Genomic DNA, 7,397 nt, shown 5'->3' with positions numbered 1-7,397 from the left:
AAAGCCATTGACAAAGTGCGTTATTCTAAAAGTGGCAGAGAAGTCGTTCAAGCCATTGACACAAGCGGGATAACCACAGTGACTTGTAGCAATCTGAAAGAGGTTCTGAACAAAGTATTTCGGACAGATTAAGTCCTCCTTTGCACAACTTCCCTCGACGCCTTTGGTGCAGTGTTGTACATAACAACTAAGGTTGCAAATGGGCCAATGTTATGAAAGGGCTTCACCATTTGCTTTATTTTGGTGCGATGTTCATAAAATTTATGGATACAAATGGATCGGATGTTATGGAGGAGCCTCACATTTACCATTTATTAAATGAATTCAACCATTCTTACTGTACTTGGCCGATCCATATTCAACCCGGTTTCTTCCGTACCATCCTGCACTCGATAGCTTTCTTCTGAATGAACGGACTAATACAGACACAGTTTGCTTCCCCTTGATCGTAACTTTTTTTTTTTAACATTCTGCAAAATATGAGAAACTGCCAAATATCTTTAATTTTGAGTTGCCATGAGAGACGCGATCACCGATATCTGAAATGGATTAAAGTTCAATCAGCGGGCAAACGAAAACTGGCTCCCATTGGCTCACGATCTTTGTAATGGTAATCATTAAAAGGCTGCAACTTTAATACGTTTCCTTGAATGTTAGCTGGTACTTCAAGTTCAAGCTAAAACGTGCGTGGACTCCTATGATTTGCGAAGGAGTTTTCACAAAGTAAGACACTTTAATGAAATTATTTTATAAAAAACTCTCAATTAACATAATTGAGAGCTCGCGGGAGCTAGGTTGGTTCGCAAAACTATCGAAATCTCTTGATCCGAATTATGACGTCGCCGAGAAATTGCCGTCCTCACTCAAGGCCTTCCCGTCTGCCAAGAACATTTGTAGATCTTGAATGCTCGACTCTCGCTTACTCTTGGCTTCTTCAATGTCCTCTGGGCTGAGGAAGGTAGGTTGGTTCGCAGAGGAAAGCAACCTCGCCCACATACGGTCGGTTATACAGACTTGATTCTGCTTCTCAGTCACACGCTGCAAGATCAGGACAATAAAAGCCAGAAATGAGATTCGAATAAATTTCAAACCGAAAAGGAAATTTGACACATTAGACAATCGTGGTGTTTTTCAGTCACGGAGGAACTTACGTAGATAGGTAAGCATGCCTGCCATTAACAGGACCGACAGTGAAGCCCAAGTATCCAGCCATGGCGCCATGGACAGCACTATGAACGAGAAGCGTGCAATAGACGTTGTCTGAAGCATTGCTAGGAATGGCACGAATCATGTACGTGGGATCTGCAGACAAATGCCATCGTTCAAATTTAGTCTTCTAGATCAATCTTTTGTTTGCATCCAAAGTTGCTTTACTCACATACCTATGTATGTGAGGTTCATTACAATCTTTTCCTTGGCAAAGTGGTCCTGCAATTCAAAGGAAGACGAGTTTTTTATGGACCTCAAAGACTATTCAACATTGTCACTTACAAGCACTCTGCGTAGGCCTTATCCTCCAGTTGTAATACCTTGATCTTGTGAGAAAGCCACAGCCCAACGTCAAGAAGGACCTTGTTTCCCGAAGCATCCTTGTGTTCCATGTCGCACAAGTGCTCCTCAATAAGATTCTGCCCACCACCTTCTGCTATAACAATAACCATATGACCATTCTCTCTGAGTCTGTGCTCTATGAATTCGAAGAGTCCTCCCCCGGCCCTTCCAAATAGAATCGCAAGAGGAGTTTGTCAACAACCAGGCAACATTCGACTGGTGCATAAGACACAAGACTTATTATGTTAAGAAATTTAAAGCATACCACATCTCTGCTAGCCAACGTAGAGTACATAGCAATAAATCCTGCAGCATCAAATGTATGACGGAATTAATAATCAGATAGAGAAATTCATTTCATGAATTGAAGCCACTTCAAAAGAGGGGTTGCATTCTTACGGAGAGAATTCAGACATCTCAAAGAAGGCTCCAACTTCCTATTTGACAGCTACAAAACAATTTGATCTTGGAAAAACTGCACCAAAAGGCCCGGTGGAGTTGCGGCAGTGAGGTGAATTATGAACCTCTTAGAGTTCAAGTTGTATGAACTACACCGCACTTCAATTCAAAGAAAACCTGAACATGAATAAACCAACAGCATACCAGCCCCTCAGCTTGACAAGGCCCACACCATTTTCGCCACTTTCAGCTTCAGACATGCGCTGCGTTAATAGCCCTTTGAGCCTCTTCAACTGCAGTATCAGAAACCAAATGATTTGTCGATAACCTGAAACAAAGGACACACAAGAGCCAAGTAGCATAAGGATCTACTTGGCTGATATCTCCAATGGAATAAAGACTGCTTCAATGCGAAGTTGCAAGCATATTACCGCAATCTCATTATCAATAGTCTTTGGAATTCCGACAACTGAAACTTTAAGACCACGCCTTTCAATCTCCTGCAGGGAAGAAAGTCCAGAAGTTTAATATTCATGTTACCATAATGCGGTGCAATAAACTACGGTGACTCCATGACCAAGCAACATGAAAAGATAAGCGCAGCGACAAGAGGTTTTATTCCAAACGATGAATTTAGGTTAGAAAGGAAAATACCTGCAGGTATCATGACAACTTGCCCTATCTTATTGTAAATTAGTAGTTATAGTTTATACATGGCATGAGGTTTGATAGTATATTTTATCTTTTCATATGCCAACAACTGAAATACTGCACCTTTTCTTGGACTACCATTAGGTGGAAAAATATGCATTCATATAGCACAATCACCAAGACATCTATTGCACTCTTCAAAAACAAGAACGAATAGGTGGCAGCAAATTTCTGAAAAATTTTCTCCACATGCAAATGGGAAGATTAGTTGGTGACATGAAACGAACGTCTCGCATTTGCAAGAGATACTAATCAAACGTTCAACATAGGCAGGAAGAAGCGAAATGATATACACAAACAAGATTAAAATATTCAACATAAATACACCATGCAACGTAGATAGCTTCTTGTTATCTACATGAGAAAGGAACTTATGAACAAGACCTCATCTATTCAATGTTTAACCAAGCTAACAGGCCTTCAGTAAACAAGCCAGATTATAAAGTTCCAGGAGCATGCAAAGACTTTCTTCATCCAAACAGCATACAAGAACAAAGAAAAACCCAAACGACAAATGCAACCTAAATCAAGATATTTTGCTCTTTTCTTCATCTTAAGAAAGAAAAAAGCTCACAATTGTGAGACATCAAAAAAATTATCTTGATCACAAGGATGCAGCAATCCATTTGGGGTCCGGCAATTGTAATAGAGATAAAAATATCAGTTCCATATAAAGAGATACAAAGCTAGAAACAGAATCACATCAGTTTGACACAAGCTCCAACCACTTGACATCTGTAATTGGGTCAACACTAATAATCACAGGTCATTCTTTTATATTAGATCATCTAACCACTTGGACCTGGGAGATTGTCCATTCAGCTATAAAATAGGGTACAAGTCATATTCAGCTATAAAATAGCCTACAAGTCATGGAAATATGTTGCATGTCATAGGCCAACTAATTTTTCATTCTCTACTCTCTCTTCAACCTTGAAATTTCAGCAATCAAAAGTTCTATTTGGCCAATTTTCAGGGAAAGAAAAAATGAGTTTATTTACATGGAAGATTCCGTGCCAAAGTGGAGCAAGACCCTGTAGAAGCTGCAGTTACAAAGGCATTTAGCAATTAGAATCAAAGAGATGAACTCAAAGTCTGAAACCATCTTCAGATATACACAAATAACTTCGAGCAATGAACAAAGAAGCTCCTCCTTACCCTGGCAGGCCTTCAGCTGCATACAATTTTGGAAAGCCATCAACCAATCCTTTAGCATAGTTAGGTTGAGTTTGCACACGAATTTTGACTTCCTCAAAAGGACAGAGGGCAACATCTGCAATCACTGCTCAACATCTGCAATCACTTGAGCAGATGCACTGCTCAAAAAATAAATCCAAGCTCTCCGCCTCCCTGCGACATTTAGCCCAAACGCATCAGCATACGTCTTCTTGAAGTATTCATAAAGGCCAAACTTACAACCTCCTTGTGCAAGGCCCATATCCATATAACTTCCCAGCCCAACCTCTCCAAAGTCCTAGAACCCCTTGCTCCTTCCATAATACACTAAAATCAGAAAAATGCTATTGTATTTTGCTGGATTCACCTACAAAGAAAAATATCACAAAATGAAACACGTTTCAAGCAAATTCTCTTTCTTTGCTTTACGATTATTTTATGAGTTCGCATTTTTTTTTTTTTAAGCTGAACTGTTCTTCTGGGGGCCGTTTGATGGCTGGAAATATGAAACGGAAAAAAAATTCCAGAAATAAATTTCTGGAATTGAGGAATAAGAAATAAAATTCCATATTTTCAAACCAGCTTGTGTTTGTTAAGTTGGAAATATTTTTCTGGAAAGAAATTTCTTCGTTGATGGAAATGGTGGAAATGATGAGGAAACACAGGGAAAAGGGTAGTTAAGGCTCAAGATAAGCATTTACACATCGCATCAAATCTCTCTCTGTAAACAAGCTCAAGACACCTCCACATTTTTTTCTGGAAACGAGTATGGCAAAAGATTAAAACGAATATGGAAATCAAAAGCGTGCTGTTCAACATAAATAAAGCCCCAGGTTTGTCTAATACCTCCAGTGGCATCAGCGCTGTGGCCTGTGGGGATCACTGTGTACAGAGAAGAGGGAACATAAGACAAGGGGAAGAAGGGAAGAAAGAGCAAGAAGAAGAAGAAGAAGAAGAAGAAGAAGAAGAAACAGCATAATTGTACACAACATTTGCAACAGAGGAAGAAAGCAAGAACATCATTTGTAGTGCAAAATTTGTGAAATCCAGGCATTCTCACAGCCATCATTCTGCACTTCCTCCACCATAAACCGATCACATCCAAATCAACAAACAAAATTCAGGCATTCTCAAAGAAAGTAGATAAAAAAAACTATGTTGATCATAGAATACAAATAGCCGACCACCGAATCCAGAAAATCAAAAAATCCCCAATTTTCACGACAAACAGCCCGTTCGCAAAGAGAACCCTAGAAATATCTACCGGATCGACCTCACCACTGAATAAATTTTAGAGAAAAAAAAACAAAAAAACTTTTTTCTCAACCGTCCTCCTCGGCAGAGGAAGAGGAAACGATTGACTGTCGACCGATCCACACCAATTCACGCAAAGAAGAGAACTACAGGAGAAGGAGACGGGCGAAACATGAACGAAATACCTTGCTTGGATGCCCTAGCCTCCGAAAAAGGGAGGTGATTTTCTCTACTAGCTCTTCATCATCTTCTTCGCCTCCACATTCGTCATTGCTTTCCTCCTGACGAAGTGGCTGTCTGATTAGCCCCTTTATTCTTCTTATTTGTTTCCCATTTTTGGACCCTCCCTGTCCCTGGTTTCCCATTAGTGCCAAAGGTGGATTGCAGAGCGTCCTCCATGGTGTTTCCGGATACAATAACTGCACACACTATAGCCCCGAAAGATGAACCAGCTAACAGAGTGTTCTCCTGCAGAGATAACCCTAGTTGAGACAAGATCGGATTATGGAGGGGGAAGAAAAAAAAAGAAAGAAAGAAGTTCATTATTTAATCGAAGCAAGCACTTCCGAGAACTTATGCGGAATTTGTTCTCAACAAATCATCCGACCAAGAAATCCGTCAGCACTCAATTTGTCGAAGATCCGAAAGAAATTCAGACCTACGAAGATAAAACTAGGCGGAATTCCCATTTACAATGGGTGCTTTTCCTTGAAAACGGCTAAAATTTTGACGTTCTCACCAAAGTATCAAATTGCTAGGCAATCAGAAAAGCACACGGTTGGGTCTAAGCATGAGTCAGAACACAGAGAATCACGGCATCAAGATCACAGATATAATCCAATTGCAGTTGCACACGACAAAAGCAACACAGAGCGATAAACTCTTTCCCTCTTCATTACCCGAATGTACCCCTTCTCCAGGACAATCTGCGCGACGCCGAGATGGTAAGGAAACGAAAGCCCCGCAGCGGAGAAGCTGAAGCCGGGGCTCGTAATCTTCGACCGCTCCCTCTCCGCTTCGACGTCCTTCTCCCTCTGCCCCAGAAGACGGCGGACTCCGCCTCACCGACGATCATGGCAGCCACACCAACTCGATCACCCTCCTCGGAACTCACCAGGACGGAACCTCCGCCCGAACGCCGCGTCCTCAGGAGCGAGGACGCGAGGCCCATGAAGAAATCGCCAGTAGCGACGACGAACGACCGACTGGGCAACTAGTCACGTGCCTTCTCCTGCACCGTGGCGAATAATCTGAGGGCTTCTTGGTAAGGGTGGGCATCGGGCCGGCCCGGCCCGGCCCGATAAAGAACCTTCGGAACGGCCCGACGGGCCGCTGGGTCGGGCCCAGGCCCGGCCCGGATATTTAACCGGTCGGCCGGGGCCGGATTAAAATAATATTATTTTAAATTTATAAAATATTTTTTTAAGTAAAATAGTATTTATTAATGATAAATATATAATATTAAAATTAAAAAAATATATTTTAATTTTTAACGGGTCAGGCCGAGGCTGACTCGGGCCGGCATATCAGGCCCGGACCCCGTTAACAGTTTTTCCCGGCCCGACCCAGCCAACTTTTTCCAGGCCCGGGCCCGGGCCCGAGGCGGGCCGGGTACCGGGTACCCGGCGGTGGCCCGGCCCGGTGCCCACCCTTACTTCTTGGTAGTCGGCAGAAGGAGGGAGTGTTGGCGAAAGGCGCCTTGGAAGCTTCGAGTTGAAGAAATCTCGTCGCTTGGTCACATTCTCCTTCTGTTTTGTGTTCTCTATTTTATCATTGTGGAGGAACGGCGTGTGTAATTTGTATCGTAGAGATCCAGGGGAAAACTTGAACGAGGAGGAAATGGCTCCAGTTATATGGACCCGGAACCAAGTTTACGTCCATAAAATTGGTGTTAATTTCATAAATGGGTCATACATTTTCGAAAATGTTGTGAACGCTTACTTTTTTTTTTTCTAAAAGCAACGTAACTTTTATACATCATGAAGATATTGGGATGGACAGCTATGTCTCGCTCTCTTCTAGTGGTGTAGGCACATTATTGCCCATACCAGCCTTTTAAAAGTTTTTTATTTTTAAATAGAAATATTAAATATTTATTCTTAGATATATATAAGTGATCTACAAGATTTAAGTTATATATATATATATATATATATATATATATATATATATATATATATATATATATATATATATATATATATATTTGTGTATATACAGTATATTTGTGAACGCCAATCGATTTGTCGGTGGAAGAAAACGGAAGAAAAAGAAAGAAGAAAAATGAAAGGAGGTAAGAAAGTCCG

General features: G+C 41.3%; 1 pseudogene; it reads right to left on the bottom strand.

The window, feature by feature from the left end:
* Positions 1-831: 831 nt before the first annotated feature.
* LOC116257640 (ATP-dependent 6-phosphofructokinase 3-like) lies at positions 832-5,456 on the bottom strand (annotated as a pseudogene).
* Between the last annotated feature and the right edge of the window lie 1,941 nt (positions 5,457-7,397).

Source organism: Nymphaea colorata, chromosome 7 (assembly GCF_008831285.2).
Source record: "Nymphaea colorata isolate Beijing-Zhang1983 chromosome 7, ASM883128v2, whole genome shotgun sequence".
Classification (NCBI taxonomy): Eukaryota; Viridiplantae; Streptophyta; class Magnoliopsida; order Nymphaeales; family Nymphaeaceae; genus Nymphaea; species Nymphaea colorata.
This window is presented reverse-complemented; position numbering and strand designations above follow the sequence as displayed.